Here is a 21559-nt window from a genome sequence, read left to right on the forward strand (position 1 = left end):
GCATAGTGAGCACTTGGAACCCCCAGGTGCTTCACAAATTGATTCATAAAAATGAAAAAGTGTTTTTTTTTTTCACTTTTTCATTTTTACGAATCAATTTGTGAAGCACCTGGGAGTTCCAAGTGCTCACTATGCATCTAGATAGGTGCCTTGGGGGGTCTAGTTTCCAAAATGGGGTCACTTGTGGGGGAGCTCCAAAGTTTGGGCACACAGGGGCTCTCCAAACACAACATGGTGTCCGCTAATTATTCAAGCAAATTTTACAATCAAAAAGTCAAATGGCGCTCCTTCCCTTCAAAGCGCCCAAACAGTGTTTTTTCCCCACATATTGGGTATCTGCGTGCCCAGGGGAAATTGCACAACAAACTTTCTTGTCCATTTTTTCTTGCTACCCCTGTGAAAATAAAAAAAATTGGGTCTAAAGTAACATTTTTGTGAAAAGTTAAATGTTCATTTTTTTCTTCCACATTCAAAAAATTCCTGTGAAGCACCTGAAGGGTTAATAAAGTTCTTGAATGTGGTTTTGAGCACCTTGAGGGGTGCAGTTTTTAGAATGGTGTCACTTTTGGGTATTTTCTGTCATAAAGACCTCTCAAAGTGACTTCAAATGTGATGTGGTCCCTAAAAAAATGGTTTTGTAAATTTTGTTGGAAAAATGAGAAATCGCTGCTTAACTTTTATCCCTTATAGCTCCCTAACAAAAAAAAATTTTGGTTCCAAAATTGTGCTGATGTAAAGTAGACATGTGGGAAATGTTATTTATTAAGTATTTTGTGTGACATATCTCTCTGATTTCAGGGCTTAAAAATTCAAATTTTGAAAATTGCAAAATTTTCAACATATTTCCGTTTTTTTCACAAATAAACGCAAGTGATATCGAAGAAATTTTACCACTATCATGAAGTACAATATGTCACGAAAAAACAGTCTCAGAATCAGGGGGATCCGTTGAAGCGTTCCAGAGTAATTACCTCATAAAGTGACAGTGGTCAGAATTGTAAAAATTGGCCTGGTCATTAACGTGCAAACCACCCTCGGGGCTTAAGGGGTTAATGAGCAAAACTGGGCATTCAGATTAAAATAGCAAGTCCCCCCCCTACATGTTTCACCGTATACACAGCGTCATCAGTGTAAGGGACACAAACACTAATTATTGATTAAATCTGAATGCCCTGTTTTGCTCATTAATGATGGCACCCTGGGATGCTATTGATTACCATTTAGAAGCATTAATGGCTAGGTATATAAGCACAATACTAGCAAACGAGAGGCATACTTTTTTAATAATGTACTTTCTATACCCTTATTTATTTATACATACTATATATATATAAAAGTTAAAGTTTTATGGCCTGTTAGTGAGGGATGTCTAGTGGGGTTCTCCCCCTTTTGGTCTCTATTTGTATATACAGCCTTCCCAGGACATTTGTACCCCATTGTTTTTTTCATTACCCTTTTAGAACAGCTCGAGAATAAAGCAAAATGCAGAAACGGTGATATTAAGGTCCTTTGCTCCCAATTGCCCCTTCCCAGGGTAGATTGGTGAAGGCATAATTTGGTACTTAACAACTGAACAAATACAGTACATGCACCACATATCTGTATACAAGAAACTAGTTTTTATGTTATTCTGCCCGACAAAAACTGGTCCTTCTCTGGGGATGTACACAAAGGAGTCAAATACACCAGGCGTCAAACAAATCCATATTATATTTCCATTTCTAAATTTGAAATGGGAATTTTATTTTTTAAAGATCTTTGCAGCAGGTTCATTAACACTGCATGACAATATCGCCACTCCCCGCAGCACCGCCATGTCAGAATGAATATACACCACGTGCAGAATTACGCGTATGGCGTATAGTGTGTGTGTGTGTGTGGTGCATACGGCGTATACAGTGTGTGTGTGTGGTGCGTACGGCGTATACAGTGTGTGTGTGTGTGTGTGTGTGTGTGTGTGTGTGTGTGTGTGTGTGTGTGTGTGTGTGTGTGTGTGTGTGTGCATTCGGCGTATACACTGTGTGCAGCATTATTAGGCAAATGAGTATTTTGATCACATGATACTTTTTATACATGTTGTCCTACTCCAAGCTGCATAGGATTCTAACAATTAAGTAAATCTGGTGATGTGCATCTCTGTAATGAGGAGGGGTGTTGACTAATGACATCAACACCCTATATAAAGTGTGCTTAATTATTAGGCAACTTCCTTTCCTTTGGCAAAATGGGTCAGAAGAGAGATTTGACGGGCTCTAAAAAGTCCAAAATTGTGAGATGTCTTGCAGAGGGATGCAGCAGTCTTGAAATTTCTAAAGTTTTGAAGCGTGATCACTGAACAATCAAGCGTTTCATGGCAAATAGCCAACAGGGTCGCAAGAAGCGTGTTGGCCAAAAAAGGCGCAAAATAACTGCCCATGAATTGAGGAAAATCAAGCGTGAAGCTGCCAAGATGCCATTCGCCACCAGTTTTGCCATATTTCAGAGCTGCAATGTTACTGGAGTATCAAAAAGCACAAGGTGTGCGATACTCAGGGACATGGCCAAGGTAAGGAAGGCTGAAAAACGACCACCTTTGAACAAGAAACATAAGATAAAATGTCAAGAATGGGCCAAGAAATATCTTAAGAATGATTTTTCAAAGGTTTTATGGACTGATGAAATGAGAGTGACTCTTGATGGGCCAGAGGCTGGATCAGTAAAGGGCAGAGAGCTCCACTCCGACTCAGACGCCAGCAAGGTGGAGGTGGGGCACTGGTATGGGCTGGTATCATCAAAGATGAACTTGTGGGACCTTTTCAGGTTGAGGATGGAGTGAAGCTCAATTCCCAGACCTACTGCCAGTTTCTGGAAGACAACTTCTTCAAGCAGTGGTACAGGAAGAAGTCAGTATTGTTCAAGAAAAACATGATTTTCATGCAGGACAATGCTCCATCACATGCATCCAACTACTCCACAGCGTGGCTGGCCAGTAAAGGTCTAAAAGAAGAAAAAATAATGACATGGCCCCCTTGTTCACCTGATCTGAACCCCATAGAGAACATGTGGTGCATCATAAAATGTGAGATCTACAGGGAGGGAAAAGAGTACACCTCTCGGAACAGTGTCTGGGAGGCTGTGGTGACTGCTGCATGCAATTTTGATCGAAAACAGATCAAGCAACTGACAGAATCTATGGATGGAAGGCTGTTGAGTATCATCATAAAGAAAGGTGGCTATACTGATCACTAATTTTTTGGGTTTTTGCATGTCAGAAATGTTTATTTCTAAATTTTGTGCACTGATATTGGTTTACCTGGTGAAAATAAACAAGTGAGATGGGATTATATTTGGTTTTTATTAAGTTGCCCAATAATTCTGCACAGTAGTAGTTTTACCTGCACAAACAGATATCCTCCTAAGATAGCCAAATCTAAAAAAAACCCCCTCCAACTTCCAAAAATATTAAGCTTGGATATTTATGAGTCTTTTGGGTTGATTGAGAACATAGTTGTTGATCAATAATAAAAATAATCCTCTAAAATACAACTTGCGTAATAATTCTGCACGCAGTGTACATACACGGCTCAGTCACAACAGTACACGGCTTTCCCCAGTTCTGGCTTCAGGAGCACATCACTCCCCAGGGGTCCTGCGTGCCAGGGGGCAGTGCGCTCCTGAGGACTGATAATTTGGACCAGAAGCTTAGTCGTGATGTCTGCCTAAACTGTCCGCACTTCAAAGTTGCAAGCAGAGGAACTGTTTTCTTTGCTGGCCAGTTACAGAGAAGTACCCTGGAGATCTATACCAAAAAGCTTGTAAGTGCTGTTCCCATTGCCTAGGAGAGTGCCCCCTCTGATAGAAAGCGGCAGTGGTTGGTAATATAGGCAACAAGTATAGAACTATTAAATTAATAATCCTTTCCTTCTCAGATGTGGAGAGGATTTTTAATAAAAGGGAAAATGCAATATTTCTACAAGCATTTTGAAATTGCACCCATTTAAAGGGAATGTGTCACCACTTTGGAGTTATCAGACCTTTATTAAGGCCATACAGGGTATAGAAGAGCAAATCTATACTTACCTATATGGCCCATAGTAGAGGTCTGATTGCAGAGAAAAGCGCTTTAATCAATTCTATTCTGTACAGGCTTGGCGCAGGCATCGGGAAGTGACAGTGACTTTCGGCGCCTGCGCTATAGAACCCTGCAGCGCAATAAAACCCTATAGCGCAGTGCACAGGCAGACGGGGCCGGGATGAAGCAAAGCGCGCTCTATGTGAGCGCAACGCTCATGCCCGGGAAGTCAGGGAGCACAGTGCACGTCACAAGACCTGTCACTAGGCTCTGTGATGTGCTGGGGAGGAGGGGGAATATGATAATTAAGCATATAGGCAGGGATTTGGGTGAATAATAAGCACATAGGCGGGAATTGCTTTGCTTTGCGTCGCTAGGACAGCAAGCCTGTACAAAATAGAATTGATTAAAGTGCTTTCTCTGCAATCAGACCTGTACTATGGGCCATACAGGTAAGTATAGATTTACTTCTCTATACCCTGTATGGCCATAGTAGAGGTCTGATAACTCCAAAGGGATGACAGATTCCCTTTAAGACAACCTGTTTAAAGGGATTTTCCCACGAACAAAAGTTAATTTAAAAAATCGTCTGTCTGACCATGTATGGAACATACCACATCTCCTGGGCAGGGGAGGAAGCAAAACATTATACAGATATTACAGCAGGGGATCACAGAGGATTCATTTTGTGAGGTAAAATATTGTTTAAAAATAGGCAGTGAAATATTTTACCTCAATAAAGGAGTCGGTATGTTTCCGGTACCAAAGATATCAGTGTCCCGTGTGTGGAACACATGTGGCAGCTGTGTGCCGCATCAGGAGCACACATACCGGCACCTGGGAATCAGCGTTACAGTTTGCACAAAAAAGTTGCAACTTTTGGCATTTTCTGCCAACTCCACTGTGGTGGAACAGGGGCACAGCGGGGGGGTGGTGCCACAGCTCAGCTACTGGTGAACCTGACACATGCGGCTGCTGGGTCAGGCCGCACATCTCAGGCACCGGCTGTACGATCTCAGCCAGGTATGCTTCACTCCGACACACTGCAGCGTTTCTGAGTAAAGCATACTGTAAAATCCATGGGGGACGAGATTATGCTGGAGATGAGTGTGCCAGGGGTCCCCAATGGCTTCTCGTCACCCGCTGCCCTGGAGTGACAGCTCTCTGTCCTCATGACACTCCAGGGCAGCGGGCTAGGAGAAGCCATCGGGGACACGCCTGCCTGACTTGTCTCCTGTGCGGCTATTACTGTAGGTTTCTCTCTGAAATGCTCCCCAATGTTTCACAGTCAATCATACCTGTGCGACATTGTGCAGCCAATGGCCACTGGCTCCGATCCCACTAATGGCGTGCGCCCCAGACCTGGCTGCTGCTCCAGTGACGCCCTTCCTCATTTGCGCTGTGGAGGGTGAGCGGTATTTGGGAGGAGCTGGCACCAGGTGATCTGCAGGGTGATGCCCTGAGCAATGCTCTGCAGAGACGCTTTGCTCCGGCACCCATATGGATTCTATAGGCATGGCGCATGTGCCACCTACCCAAACAATGCAGAGCAGGCACACACTCCATGACAACTGCAGTCCCATGTAAAAGGACCTCCGCGCAGGGTCCTGTACTGTCACAAGGGGCCAGAAGTGTTCATGGGGCCGCCTGGAACTAAGCCTCAAGTACAACATAAGTGTTATCCTAGGGACCTCGCACAGAACTGGCACGGCCGGTATGACACCCTCATACACCATCTGGCGGTGCTGTGCCCCGGGGTCACTCTGCGACATTTGTCTGCTGCAGTCGCTTTTACGTTTGCGGAAGTCGCAGTAGAGGTGGCGCACAGAGACAGCAGGAAACCATCCAATATTAATGAGTGCGCCGCCTCCACCCAGCTCCGCGTCTCCCCGTCCTGCTGCCTGCACTCACCGTCACATATGTCGCCACGGAACTACCGCTGAGACGTGACCGGCCGCTGCTGTATGAAGACCGACAACGGACAGACCGCTCATCGCTGTCACCCGCACTGTGCGTGTGCGCGACCGGCTGGGAGTCACCAGAGCAGCAGGTGGACCGCAGACCACTCCGCTCCAATGACCCCGCCCCGCTCCTATGGCTCCGCCCGTCACATACTAACACCGCCCTCTCAGCACTATTCCCCGCCCCTCATCTCCTTTTACTCCGCCTACCACAGTCAATTATTCTGCTACTCAACGAACTCATCGCATCTTACCCCGCCCGTTCTCACATCTAACCCCGCCCCATCACCGCCTCTTTCCCCGCCCTCACATCGTCTTAGTAAACCTGCTCATTATCTCTTACTCCGCCCCCTCACTGCCTCTGTATTAGCTTCTCACAGCCTCATATCCGTCTTACCTCCTCTTCTCCGCCTCATCTCCCTCCCCTCGCCTCATCTCCCTCCCCTCGCCTCTTCTACTCCGCCCCTCACCACTTACTCCGCCCCTCACCACCTCTTCCCGCCCCTCACCGGCTCTTCCCGCCCCCGGCCCTCACGGCCTCGCTTTCCTCGCGATGTACTGAAGACGCCCTACAGCCAGTGTCTAAGGCTATGTGCCCACGATGCAGAAATGCTGCATATTTTTTCTGCTTCTCCCTTGCAGGAAAAACGCATGTGGTTTTTACTTGCGTTTTTCCCGCCAGGTAGAAGCGTTTGTCAAGCTTTTTTGCATGCATTTCTGCATGCGGGTTATCAAGCGCTTTTCCAAGCGATTTTAGTATCAACCGGCATGGATTTATAGTAGTGTGACCTAGTTAAAAAAAAAAAAAGAATAAGAATGGTAAAAAATAAAAAAATAAAGTTTATACTCACCTTGCGATGTTCTCCCGGTGTTTTCTCTGCTCTGTCCGGTCTATTGAATTGCTCCTGCTGTTGTGAAGGACCTGCGATGACGTCACTGAGTCATGTGACCCATCATACAGCTCAATGACGTCACCGCAGGTCCTTCACAACACCGCGAGCCGCCCAATACACCGGACGCAGCGGAGAAAACACCAGGAGGACATCGGAAGGTGAGTATAAACTTTATTTTTTTATTTTAAATTCTTTTTTATTACAGTTTTTCTATGGTACCCAGGTCTGGATGAGGGTCTCCTCTCCTCCAGACTTGGGTACCATCCGCACATAGAAACGCATAATATCCGTGTGTACCAATGTACTGACACGGATATTATGCGTTTCAATGCAAGTCAATGGCGGCGATTACGCTGCGTGTCTGCAAAATTAATGGACATGCTGCAGATTTTTGAGCGCAGCATAAATGCAGCGGAAAAATCCGCAACATGGGCATTGACATTGCGGCGTGTCATTGGGGACCATGGGGGGCCGTTTCCCAAGCGTTTACGCTGCGGAAATTCTGCAGCATAAACGTTTGGAAAACACATAGTGGGCACACAGCCTAAGTGTACACGGTGCATTTTCGCTGCATTATTTTGTGCGGAAATGTGGACTAGGTAATCGTACGCCACCTAATGCAAAGATAATCCTGAAGTGCTGTGCACATGATCAGGAATTTTCCTGTCAGGATTGTCATTGGGTTTGTATCTGGAGCCTGTCAATTCTTTGTGCGTTTCTGCAGCGTTTTTCACCCATAGACTTGAATTGAGTCAGTCAAATCTTCCGCAAAAACGCAGGTATAAATATAATTGCGGATTTGCTGAGGATGTTTGCTGCGGATTTGACTCAATTCAAGTCGATGAGTCGAAAATGTGGCAAAAACGTGCAAAGAATTTACCAAAGGTGACAGGCATCAGCTAATGAGACTACTCCTCCCATCAGCGTACGGCTGCTGCTGGCTGATAACAGTGAGCAGGCGCCGCTGATGGGAGCTGTCATCAGCCGGCGTCTGTGCTCACAGTGAAAAAAAAAAGTTAAAATAACAATGTTACAATGAAAACACATTATACTCACATGTCTGACATAATCCTGAGTGTCCCACGGCAATCCAATCATCCGGCAGTACTCTGTACACTGACGGGACCGCGATCGCTCCCAGCAGTGTATAGCACTGAGCTGCCGGGACAGAGGTCACATGAGTTCATCAGCTGAGAGCTCCGGTGACCTCACTTACTGCACCGCTGCATGGGAATTTTCTCATGCAGCACTGGTGCAGTAAGTGAGGACACCGGAGCTCTCAGCTGATAAACTCATGTGACCTCTGTCCCGGCAGCTCAACACTATACACTGCTGGGAGTGATTACTCTCCTATCAGTGTACAGCCTGCTGTCCTCTAGAGCAGTCACATCAGTGATTGCTGGTGTGACTTCACTAGAAGTGACCCAGATCTTCATGGGACACTGGATTATGTCATCACGGCGACCAGGTGACGGATATGTTTTTTTTTATTTTTGGTTTCTTACAGGTGACAAATGGCTTCAGCAGATTAGGCGTTAGGTGAGTATAACAGTGTTTTTTAACTTTAAATAAATTATTAATACCGTGTGTATTATTATTTTAAATAAAGGATTTTTTTCAGGCCGTGTGTTTATTTCAAAACCATGACTATGGGGTTAGTAAGACGCCTCTCCATTACTAACCTGGGCTTCATGTCAGCCGCCAAAACAAGGCTGACATGAACCCCAACCCTACAGGTGCATCTCACAAAATTAGACTATCATCAAAAGTTAATTTATTTCAGTTCTTAAATACAAAAAGTGAAACTCATATATTATATAGAGTCATTACAAACAGAATGATCTATTTCAAGTGTTTATTTCTGTTAATGTTGATGATTATGGCTTACAGCCAAAAGTCATTATCTCAGTAAATTAGAATACTTTATAACAACAGCTTGAAAAATGTTTTTAAAATCCGAAATGTTGGCCTACTGCAACGTATGTTCAGTAAATGCACTCAATACTTGGTTGGGGCTCAATTTGCATCAATTACTGCATCAATGTGGCATGGCATGGAGGCGATCAGCCTGTGCCACTGCTGAGGTGTTATGGAAGCCAAGGTTGCTTTGAGAGCAGCCTTCAGCTCGTCTGCATTGTTGGGTTTGGTGTCTCTCATCTTCCCCTTGACAATACGCCACAAATTCTCTATGGGGTTAAGAACTGGTGAGTTTGCTGGCTAATCAACCACAGTGATACTGTTGTTTTTAAACCAGGCCTTGGTATTTTTGGCAGTGTGGACAGGTGCCAAGTCCTGCTGGAGAATGAAATTTCCATTTCCAAAAAGCTTGTCGGCAGAGGGAAGCATGAAGTGCTCTAAAATTTCCTGGTAGACGGCTGCGCTGACTTTGGTCTTGATAAAACACAGTGGACCTACACCAGCAGATGACATGGCTCCCCAAGCCATCACTGATTGTGGAAACTTCACACTAGACTTCAAGATGCTTGGATTGTGTGCCTCTCCACTCTTCCTCCAGACTCTGGGACTTTGATTTCCAAATGAAAATTGGAACTCTGGGACCTTGTGGAGTGTGTCAATGACTGCATTCTGGACATCTGTCAAGTCAGCAGTTTTGTGGAGCCTACTGAGTCAGACTAAGGGACCTTTGTAAACACTTAGGAAGCTTTTGCAGGTGAGGTGTTTTTGTTAATTATTCTTAATTACTGAGATAATGACTTTTGTGTTTTCATTGCCTGTAAGCCATAATCATCAACATTAACAGAAATAAACACTTGAAATAGATGACTCTGTTTGTTATGAGTCTAATGACTCTATATATTATATGAGTTTCACTTTTTGTATTGAAGAACTGAAATAAATTAACTTTTTGATGATATTCTAATTTTGTGAGATGCACCTGTATTACCCTACTTGCCACCGCACCAGGGTGAGGCATTTTTTTCTGGGGTCCCCATGAAATCTAGCTAGTATATGCTAAGCAAACAGCTATGAGCTGTTATTAATAGCCAGGGAACATCTTTGGCTAATGGCCCCCTTCCCTGGCTAGTAATATCAGCCCCCAGTGGTTGGCTTTCCCCCTGCTGATTATGAAAATGACGTGGGAGATGGCGCCATTATTAATTTAATTCTTAATGTTCTTTAACTTATAAGAAATCCCATGCCCACTGTACTTGTTTTTGATGCTGCGTAAACTCACCCGTAGCATGTCAATTTCTGTAGCGAAGTCGCTAGTCTCTGCTACAGATTTTGGCTGATTAAACTGTCATTACATGTGGTGGATCCGCATGTTCTGACAAAAGAAATGCGGCATTAAAACGCAGCATTTTGGATGAAAATACGCTGCGTCCAAAGTGCTGCTGGTTGATGATCGGGGGGACGTAGCGGCTAACCAAACAGCTGTGAGCTGTTATTAACAGCCAGGGAACATGTTGGCCTAAAGGCCCCTACCTAGGCCAAAAATAGCTCTCAGCTGCCCCAGGGAAGACATTTCATATTTGAATGGGATTAGGGTTTATGGGATTAGGTGTCGCTGACACCAAGCCCTTGTTTTAGTGACGAAGAGCGAGGTATCAACCAGACACCCTCATTACTAAACCTGTAAGTAAAGAGTTAAATAAATACACCGAGAATAAAACTTTATTTTAAATATAACAGACACATTCTTTAATCATTTAAGAGATTCTGATTTGGATATTATCCTAAGTTATATTGCAAGACTCATTAAAGGGTCGATTGGGACTTGTAGGATTGCTGCTTCCAATAGGTGGTGCTATACAGTTCAAGTCCTCTTTTTCTCAGAATAGGCAATTTCCATATTACATTTCCCAAATGAGCATTGCACAGTGATTAAGCCTCCGTACCTTGACATGCCAGAGCCGGTATGTCACTCTCCACAAGGAGTAAAGTTACCCCTTAGACCTCAATCCAGAGCGTCTCACCTAACCAAATCAGTTCTCATACTTTGCACTGACGAGGGCCAATAGCCCGTAACACCGTGTCTGCAAATTGAGATTCTGATTTAGCTATTATCCTAAGTCATATTGCAAGACTCAAGGTAACCTGACAGCAGGATTTTGCTAAGTAAACTACAGGCAGTGTCATGTTGGGTTTGCTGCACTGATTAATATGATACCTGAGGTGAAGAAATCCTTCTTGTGGTTCTTATGTAATCAGTGTTTTCAGTATTGAGATAATTATATGCTCGTGCTGCGGGGTGGGACTGTAGACAGGGTCTTATCCTGGAGCTCTAGGCCAGATCAGCAAAAAAAAGACCTGCCCACAGGCCGCCCTGAAGCATTATCATAGAGACAGCCAGAGAGACAGGGGCGGCCTGTTTTTTTGCTGATCTGGCCTAGAGCACCAGAATAAGACCCTGTCTACAGTCCCACCCCGCAGCACGAGCATATAATTATCTCAATACTGAACACACTGATTACATAAGAACCACAAGAAGGATTTCTTCATCCCAGGTATCATATTAACCCCTTTATCCCCCAAGGTGTTTTGCACGTTAATGACCAGGCCAATTTTTACAATTCTGACCACTGTCACTTTATGAGGTAATTACTCTGGAACGTTTCAACAGATCCCACGGATTCTGAGAATCTTTTTTCGTGACATATTGTACTTCATGATAGTGGTAAAATTTCTTCGATATCACTTGCGTTACTTTGTAAAAAAAAAACGGAAACTTGGCAAAAATTTAGAAAATTTTGCAATTTTCAAACTTTGAATTTTCATGCCCTTAAATCAGAGAGATGTCACTCAAATAGTTAATAAATAACATTTCCCACATGTCTACTTTACATCAGCACAATTTTGGAAACAAAATTTTTTTTTGTTAGGGAGCTATAAGGGTTAAAAGTTGACCAGCGATTTCTCATTTTTACAACAAAATTTACAAAACCATTTTTTTAGGGACATCATATTTGAAGTGACTTTGAGGGGTCTTTATGACAGAAAATACCCAAAAGTGACACCATTCTAAAAACTGCACCCCTCAAGGTGCTCCAACCACATTCAAGAAGTTTATTAACCCTTCAAGTGCTTCACAGGAATTTTTGGAGTGTGGAAGAAAAAAAATTAACATTTATTTTTTTCACAAAAATGTTAATTTAGACCCCATTTTTTAATTTTTGCAAGGGTATCATTAAAAAATTGAATACACAATTTGTTGTGCAATTCCTCCTGAGCACAATGATACCCCATATGTGGGGGAAAACCACTATTTGGGCGCACGGCAGAGTTCGGAAGGGAAGCAGCACAATTTGACTATTTGAAAGTAAAAAAAGGTTAAATAATTATTTAATAACTAGATGGTGGACCGATTCTAACGCATCGGGTAAGTATAACGCTGGGTGCCGGGGTCCTGATGGAGCGGGGGGAGGGACGGGAGGAGAGGAGAGGGGAGGGGAGGGGTAAGTATGACGCAGGGTGCCGGGGTCCTGATCGAGCAGGGGGAGGGAGGGGAGAGGAGGGGAGGGGAGGGGCGTCACACTTGTCCTCAGGAGATTAGCGGCCATAGCCGCTGATCTCCCGACGATAGCCGCATGTAGGTCAGCGGCGCCTGCGGTCGGGGGACTTATGCTGCGAGCAGCCGGCTGCATCTCCCGGCTGCATCGCCGCTGACCTCCGTGCCACACATGAGCTGCTAATGGCCGCCATGTTTTTCAGAAATGCCGCGTCGCTGATTGGCCCCGGCCGGACCAATCAGCGACCCGGGATTTCCAGGACAGACAGAAAGACAGACAGACAGAAAGACAGACAGACAGACGGGATAAGACAATTATATAGTAGATTTGCAGACGCCATGTTGCATTTGGGGAGCCTATGATGTGCCTAAACAGTGGAAACCCCCCACAAGTGACACCATTTTGGAAACTAGACCCCTTGAGGGTTTTATCAAGGGGTATAGTGAACATTTTAAGCCCAGAAGTACGACACAGAATTTGATAGCATTAGGTCATCATATTGAAAAAGTTGTCATTAGTCTTGAGCACAAGTGCTCGCTACTTGAGTTTGCATCGGGTGCTCGGGTATGCATCATGTATCTCGGGTGTTCAAGTGACATGCTCGAGTCCCCATTCGCATGTTTCATGGTTATTAGACACCCCAAAAAAAACATGAGGGGATCGCTCGTGTCTGGCAGACAATCGCCGCGAGTATTTTTTGGCTGTATAACAGCTGCAAAACATATGGGGCAGAGAATCGAGCACCCGTGGTACTCGGTGCATACCTGAGCCCCCGATGCAAACTCAAGTAGCAATCACTTGCGCTCAACACTATTCGCCATATTGTCATCATTTCGTCATGTCGACAAAAGAAAAAACTTTACTTTTGTAAAAACCCCAACACAACCCTAACTCCAATCCTAATACAACCCCAACCCTAGCACAACCTCAACCCTATCTCAACCCCAACCCTAACCCTAGCCCAACCATAACCCTAGCCAAACCCTAACCCTAGCACAACCCTAGCCCTAGCACAACCTTAACCCTAACCCAACCCTAACCCTCGCACAACCCTAACCCTAGAGTTTATGTTTTGCTTCGTTTTTTTTTTTGTTTTAACGTGTTTACTAAAGGGGTTAACTAGTGGGACAGTTTTATAAGTCAGGTTGTTCCGGGCATGGCGATACCAAATATGTGTACTTTTATTGGTTTATTTTTTTTTTCATAATAAATAAATATTATGGGTACAATATATTTTTATGGGATTATTTTTTTCATTTTTTTTATTTTTTATTTTTTTAAAAATTCACTTTCTGGCATTGTTTTACTTTTACACTTTGTCCCACTATGGGACTTTCACTTTTTGCAGCCTGATCAACTGTATAGCATAGAGAGCAGCAGCTCCCTATGCTATGCAGCCTGTCAGGGCACCACAAGGAGAAGTTACATTGGTCATGCACTGCGCATGACCAAAGTAACTTCCTACTGTCTGTCTGGTGATATTATCATGACGACATCGGGTCACCATGACAACATCCAGGAGCCGCCGCAGACAGCACGGGACACCGGCAGAGGAGGTAAGTATCGGCGCTTACCTCCCCTTGTCCCCGCAATGCTGCGATCGACTTCGATAGCAGCATTGCGGGGGTTAATATTCCAGCAGCGGTGCGGGACCACTCCTGGCACATAGCACTGGGTATCTGCTGTGACAATCAGCTGACACCAGTCGGCAATTGCCCCGCATCGCTTGTGTGCGGGCGCGATCGTGTCACGCGTAATAGTACATAGCTGGTCCATAAGGCCCAGGGCACAGCTACGTACTATTACTGACAAGGTCAGAAAGAGGTTAATCAGTGCAGCAGCCTCAACACTGCATGTAGTTTACTTAGCAAAATCCTGCTGACAGGTTCGCTTTAAAGGGTTGATTGTGACTTGTAGGATTGCTGCTTCCAATAGGTGGCGCTATAGAGTTCAAGTCCTCTTTCTCTTTGAAGAGGCAATTTGCATATCAATTATTTAAATTAACCCAATGTACTCACCGCATGTCTGACGGTAATCCCAGGGTTAAAGCGATGTCCCTCGTTTCTTTTTCCAAATATCTTTATTTAGGTCCAAAAAGTATTCATTGATGTACAAAAATGTATGCAAAAAAATACATCAAATCGCAGCAAAAACACACTTTTTTTCTGCAGCGTTTTTGCTGCCAAGAGGTGCAGAAACCTTGCAGAAATTTCTGCAACCAAATACTCAACATGCGCACATAGCCTTAGGGTATGTGCCCATGATCAGGAGCCGCTGCGGCCTCGACGCTGCAGGACAGCTGCACCACTTCTACCCTCTTTATGCAAATGAGTGGCAGCGATTTTTTATTTCACATGCGGACTTTCCTCATTGATGTAAGTCTATGGGTATGTGCCCATGATCATGAAATGCTGTGGGTTAGATACTGCATGTTTATGCAGCATCAAACCCGCAGTGGCATCTGTCCAGATACAGTGTGCATCTGAGGCTGTGGCTCACCCGCGGATACTGACATGCGGTGCGTCATTCAGGACCGCAGCATGTCAATTTCTCTTGCGGGTCTGCATGTGGACTTTCCTCATAGACTTGCATCAGTGAGGAAAGTCCGCATGTGAAAAAATAAAATTGCGGCCACTCATCTGTATAATGAGGGCGGAAGTGGTGCAGTGTCGTGGCCGCAGCTGCTCCTCATCGTGGGCACATACCCTTAGGGGAAAGTCCACATACGGACCCGCAAGAGAAATTGATATGCTGCGGATCTGAAAGACTCGCCAGATGTCAGTTTCTGCGGGTGATCCGCAGGTGCACAGAGACGCATAGTTGACATGGGATTTCAAGAAATCCCATCAACTATACTGTAACAACTGGTCGCTGCAGGTTTGACGCTGCATACAGCGTCAAACCCGCAGCAAATCCTGATCGTGGGTACATACCCTGATACATCTGAGAGCACCGGCATAATAAGGAAAAGAGGCAAAGAAATGTTTTACATGCAGAGAGAGCGCCTGCAGCTGTCACTGCCCCCCTACAGGACGGATAAATGTTCTGCAGGTGTTCTCCCGTAAACTCAGCAGCAGGGGGAGCATTCACTCAGGTTCAAGCAGAGTAGTTTTATTTTTGGTGGAAATAATTGAGAAATTCTCCAGTTTTCTTTAATATTTTTTCCACATATTTTTGCATCTTGGGCGTAGTATAGAAACTGCGTGTCAAGCAAGGTGTGGGAAAGACTAAGTGCAACACGAAGGGAAGAGGGGGAGGAAGCCCAAACACTAGGGAAAGGGGGAGTGGAGACCCCTAGGCAGATCTAATATCACCCTGCCTACCTTACCATATAGGTTTCACACCCATCCCCAAGCAGGAACCTAAGCCCTGGATATCCCTAGAGCTTTGCCCTAGATAGGGAGGGGGAGAGGTGAGCACTGATCAGGCCCCACTACAAACTAAAGACAACAAGGTAGACAAACAAAGTGATAAACTTAGCTTGAGCAGATACCACAGGAGTAACACCAACTGTCCTCCAAGGGCACTAGAGAAGAAGCTAGCCGACTGCTAGTGCTCCAAGCCTGCACAAAGGAACTACAGGAATTGAAAGAACAATTCAAAGCCATATCAACAGCCCTGCAGGAATCAACCAAAACCTCTGAACGGGTGACAGACTCAGACAGAACCTTTACCCTGCTCAGATAAGATAAATCAGGAAGACAGTCTCTAACACCACAAATCACCATAAGGAAAGAATTCTGGGACAGATTGGAGCGTGTGAACAGAAAGAGAAACTGTCTTATATGAACTTGTTGCACCAGATCGATGCAGGCTTACATAAAGAGCTACCAGCCAGATGAGATCGTTGAGGAAGTAGTGAAAGCGATCAGCCCAGAACTGAACCTCCATAGTATGCTAGAAATGAAGAGTCAATTGACCTTGCAACAGCTGAAGATTAGTGATGAGAGAGCATACGCGCAAGAACTCACCCGAGCTGATGCTCGGGTCCCCTCCCTGCATGTTTGGCGCTCATTAGCACGACAATCAACATGCAGGGATTGCCTGCCACTCACTATAATGCCGTAGCCATGTTGGTTGTGGCATTACAGTGATTGGCTGGCCGCACAGCATCGTCAGGTCTATATCAGACCTGGCGCTGCTGTGCCCGTCAGTCTACTCCGCAATCAAGCAGTGTAGGGAGAGGTGCTGCTGAGCTAGAGAGAGATTTGGTTGTGTATTAGGTAGTGTAGGGAGAAAACATGTACATTACACATATCCATCTCAACAAACAGTCCTTCTGAGGACTAATCCATCTGCAGAGGTATCAGACAGACAGTGTGTATAGCAGACTTCAGCGCAAATAGCACAAGAGCCTCCATTCCAGTTCTGCCTTCTGCTGCTGCTAGACATTTCTAGACAAAGGCCCAGGTCTCAGGGGCCAGGAATATTTTTTTTGGATCTTAATCCTCATTATTTGCTTATAAAGCAATCCAGAGAACACTGTTTTTCTGCACCATTTGATTGTTGGCACTGCAGAATACAGCCAGGTCCTTTCCATATTACAGCGCTAAAAATCCAGCTATTTAAAACTGTGGTTTGTCCGTCACACGGATCACATATAATTGCACTGAAAATACTGCCATTTTTGGCCTCCATTCTAATTTTTTTTCAGTGTGTCAGCAAAGTTTTTGACACCGGATTGCTGTTCAAAATAGTTACTTACAGGCCAGTAATGCTTCCAGTTACTTTGCCACCACCACGACCACCACCCTGTCTTCCACACGGTCAAGTCTCAGTAGGCGTAAGTATGGACTGCACATTCTTCACCCTGATCCTCCTTCCTCCCACCATGCCGAGTGCCCGGAGACAACTAATCCCACACTTAGAAACTCCGAAAAGCTGTTGACTTTTCCATTTATAGATTCGGGCCTCTCGCCCAGTCCACTTGAAGCGGGGAAAGAGGAGATCGCATATAGCGATGCCCAAATATTTTAGCAGCCACGGTCACACAAAGGCAACGGTGGGAAAGTGTCACAAGAGGTGGACGATGATGAGACACAATTGCCAGAAAGTCAGGAGGAGGACCAGGGTGCAGAAGTGGAAGATGAGGTGGTGGATGATATAGTAACTGACCCAACCTGGCACGAGGACATGCAGAGCGAGGACAGCAGCACACAGGGGGAGGGAGGCAGAGCACCCCAACAGGCAGGAATAAGCAGTGTGGTGGTCGCAGACAGAAGGCAGGCAACCGTTCCCTGTAACACCAACACGAAGGAAGTTGCCAGAACAACTGTTAGGTCTTCACGAGTCTGGTTGTTTTTTAAAGACTCTGCCGATAACCCTAAAAAGGCCATTTGCACCACCTGCCATGCCAGCATCAGCAGGGGTGGCAAAACTACCAGCTTGACCACCACCAGCATAATCAGGCACATGGCAGCAAAGCACCCGACTTTGTGGGCCGAACGCCAGGGTCCAGGAACAGTGTCTGCGGGTGGCACCACTGCTTCTTCCGCTGTTGTGCATGCAAGCCAATCCCCTGTCCATGGTACATGCAAAGATGCCTCCTGCCCTGCACCTGTCGTTGCACACTCTCAAGTAGCAGCATCAGGAAGCACGCCCACATCCTTGTCCCAGTGCAGCATTCAGTTGTCCATACCCCAGTCCTTAGAACGCAAGCGCAAATACGCAGCCAACGCCCCACAGGCCACACTACTAAATTCCCTCATTTCACGACTGCATGCGCTCGAAATGTTACCTTTTAGGCTTGTGGAGACGGAAGCATTCCCACAACCTGATGGTGGTGGCCGTCCCTCAGTACTCGGTCCCTAGCTACCACTATTTCTCCCGGTGTGCCGTCCCCGCATTACACAAGTGTCCCAAAACATTAGCAGTGCCCTCAATAACGCAGTTACCGGGAAAGTCCACTTAACCACGGACACATGGACAAGTGCTTATGGGCAGGAACGGTACATCTCGCTGACAGCACGCTGGGTTAACAAAGTGGAAGCAGGGACCCAGTCGATCCTTGGGACGGAACACGTCCTCCCAACGCCAAGGATTGTGGGCCCTAGGTCAATCAGGGTTGTCCCCACAGTCTACAGTTCCTGCACCTCATCCTCTTCAGCCTCCTCCTCTTCTTCAGCCTCCATCTCCGAAATGACCACATCAGTCACAAGCTGGAAGCACTACAGCACTGCCTCGGCCAAGCGGCAACAGGCTGTGCTGAAGCTAATATGCTTAGGTGACAAACCACACAATGCTGAAGAGTTGTGGACAGCTCTGAAAGAGCAGGCCGATCTGTGGCTCACACCGCTGAACCTACATACAGGCAAGGTCGTGTATGACAATGGCCGGAACCTGATGGCGGTTCTGAGGCGAGGCAAGCTCACACACGTACCATGCCTGGCCCATGTGTTTAACCTCGTGGTTCAGCGGTTTCTCAAATCTTACCCGGAGCTGCCGGATCTACTTGTTAAAGTACGCCACCTGTGTGCCCATTTTAGAAAGTCACCTACAGCTTCTGCCGCCCTTGCCGTGTGTCAGCAGCGTTTGCATCTTCCGGCTCACAGACTGGTGTGTGATGTCCCCTCGCATTGGAACTCTACACTGCAGATGTTGGGAAGGATTTGTGATCAGAAGAGAGCAGTTGTTGAGTACCAGCATCAACAAGGCCCTCGGTATTCAGTTCAGACTCCACACAAGACTTCAGGAGTGGACATGGATGTCAGACATATGTACCATCCTCCAAAACTTTGAGGACTCCACCACGATGGTGAGCGGCGATGACACCATAATTATAATAGTGTCACCATCCCGCTTCTCTGTCTTCTGAAACACTCTCTGCTCACAATCAAAGAGGATGGAGTAAGGAACCATACAGGGTGATTCCACACAGCCCAGCCTCAGCTCATCCCAACATGGATTGGGTGACAATGAGAGAGAGGAGAAGGACAAGGAAGAATAGGCGCTAGTTTCATGCGCTACAGACTGTACTACCTGCACAACTGTCATACCGTCTGATGAGCGTGGACGGCCTGAGGACAGAGAGGAGGAGGAGAGCATGGTCAGTCATCCTCTTGGTGAGGACATGGAAGTTTTGCCTGTTAGCAGTCTGGCACGCATGACTGAGTTTATGTTACGCTGCCTTTCCCATGACCCTTGAGTTTTCAAAATTTTGGGTGACAGTCATTACTGGTTGTTGACACTTCTAGACCCACGCTACAAGGAGAACTTTATATCTCTTATTCCTGAGGTGGACAGGTCTACAAAAATGGGGCAGTACCAAAAGGCCCTTGTTGCGGAACTATTAAAAAAATTCCCATCTGAAAACGTTTGCGGCAGAGGTCACAGTTCGCTGGACAACCAAGGACTACAGGCGAGAGAGACACAACTTCAATCTAGCAGAGGCAGGGGAACACTGTCAAAGTTCTGGGAGAATTTTCTCAGCCCCTCCCATCGCACAGGCCCTGAGGTGCAGGGTACTCTCACAAGGAGTGCAAAGTTTGGAAGGAAGCTGAGGGAGTACCTTGCCGACCGTACCAACGTCCTCCGTTATTCCCCTGTGCCTTATAATTATTGGGTATCCAAGCTGGATATGTGGAATGAATTGGCTCTCTACGCCTTGAAGGTCCTGTCTTGCCCTGCCGCCAGCGTTTTATCAGAGTGGGTTTTTAGTGCCGCTGGTGAAATTATAACTGATAAGCGCATCCGCCTGTCAACTGAAAATGCTGACAGGTTGACTCTTATAAAAATGAACAAGGGCTGGATTGGCCAGACTTCACAATACCACCGAATGATAGCAGCGTGACATAAACTCAAATCCAGTGTCTTTTTTTGGGAGGTATATTCCCATGCACCTCTTCACACCCACACATGGGTATACGCTTCCTGATTTTGGCTATTTGCTCTTGTCCTCCTCCTTCTCCTCATCCTCCACCACCATATTGCCAGGGTGACCGTGGTCCGTGATGTAACACCCACATAATTTTTTTAAAGGGTGTTTATAATGCCCGTAAAAAAAAATTTTTATACAGTATGTTCATGTATTCTCCCCAGGGGTAAATGTTTGTCAGCCCATACACTTAGTGCACGGGCATTACAAGTATAGGAGACCCGCTAGTTTCTAATGGGAACATTTTTTATGAGGCCCTCCTTCACGTCTCTTCCAAGGGGCATTGGAGTGCCTCCCAATGTTTGGCAGCCCTTGCATTCACTGCATAGTCCAACACTATGGGAGACCCACTTCCTAATAATGGGAACATTTTTTCATGAGGCCCTCTACGTTTCTTCCAAGGGGCATTGGAGTGCCTCCAAATTTTTGGCAACCATTGCATTCACTGCATAGACAAACACAATGGGAGACCCACTTCCTAATAATGAGAACATTGTTTTCAGGAGGTCCTCCTTTACGTCTCTTCAAAGGGGTACTGGGGTGTGTCCAAATATTCAAAGTGGTATTGGGGTGTGTCCAAATTTGGGCAGCCCTGCCACTCACTGCATATGCAATAATAGTATAGGAGACCCACTCTTTAGTAATGGGAACAATAAAACATAGCCAGCTGATGGCTCTCTAAGAATAGTGAGGGCCAACTGCTGGCCCTTTTAGAAAAGTAAAGGCCGCATGATGGCCCTATAAAAATAGGCTTTATGACCTCCTTTATAAATGAAACATGATGTCTGATGATATCTCACACACCACATGGCCAGATAAGGTTTTAAAATGTTAAAATGACATTTCCTGGTGAATGCATTTGTCAGGCTGAAAGCAAAGCAAAAGTGCAAAAGCGCATCAAAAACGCTAAGTGTGAACACAGTCCAAGGTGTGGAGGAATATTTTTGTTTTTGGTTATTTATTTTGCTTTATATACAAGTCATTTCCCTGGAAAGATGTTCCTTAACATATTTCCCAGGAAAATCCATTTTGGTTTCGTTCTTTGTATGTTATAGTGTCCGTAAAAGTGGGGTAATACCTCTGACAACGTTGTTGACAGAAGTGACCTGGGAGTCAGAAATGCTTCCAGGGGTCTTCCCCATGCTGTTCTCATGTCATTTGAGCACTGTTCCCATCAATTTGGACAATTTTTAGGCCCTCTGCAGACCGCCGGGGTGAGCTGCCTGAAAAATGCTTGAGTTTCCCATAGACTTACATTGGGCTTTTTGCTCGGGTTGAGCACCCGAGTAATCCAATGTGCTCGACCCGAG

The 21559-nt window shown here is 45.7% G+C and overlaps 1 protein-coding gene across 2 annotated transcripts in view; it reads right to left on the reverse strand.

Moving 5' to 3' along the window:
* Positions 1–6166, reverse strand: part of MFSD6 (major facilitator superfamily domain containing 6) — a 245348-nt gene extending 239182 nt beyond the window's left edge. The window contains exon 1 of one of the 2 annotated variants that reach the window (XM_073647936.1): positions 5963–6166. The gene's annotated coding sequence lies outside the window, so the exon portion shown is untranslated. Of the gene's footprint in view, positions 1–5349; positions 5463–5962 lie in introns of those variants that run through there. The other variant, XM_073647937.1, reaches the window with a different exon arrangement.
* Between the last annotated feature and the right edge of the window lie 15393 nt (positions 6167–21559).

This window comes from Phyllobates terribilis, unplaced genomic scaffold, assembly GCF_046119375.1.
Source record: "Phyllobates terribilis strain yellow unplaced genomic scaffold, ASM4611937v1 Scaffold_9__5_contigs__length_417890890, whole genome shotgun sequence".
Classification (NCBI taxonomy): domain Eukaryota; kingdom Metazoa; phylum Chordata; class Amphibia; order Anura; family Dendrobatidae; genus Phyllobates; species Phyllobates terribilis.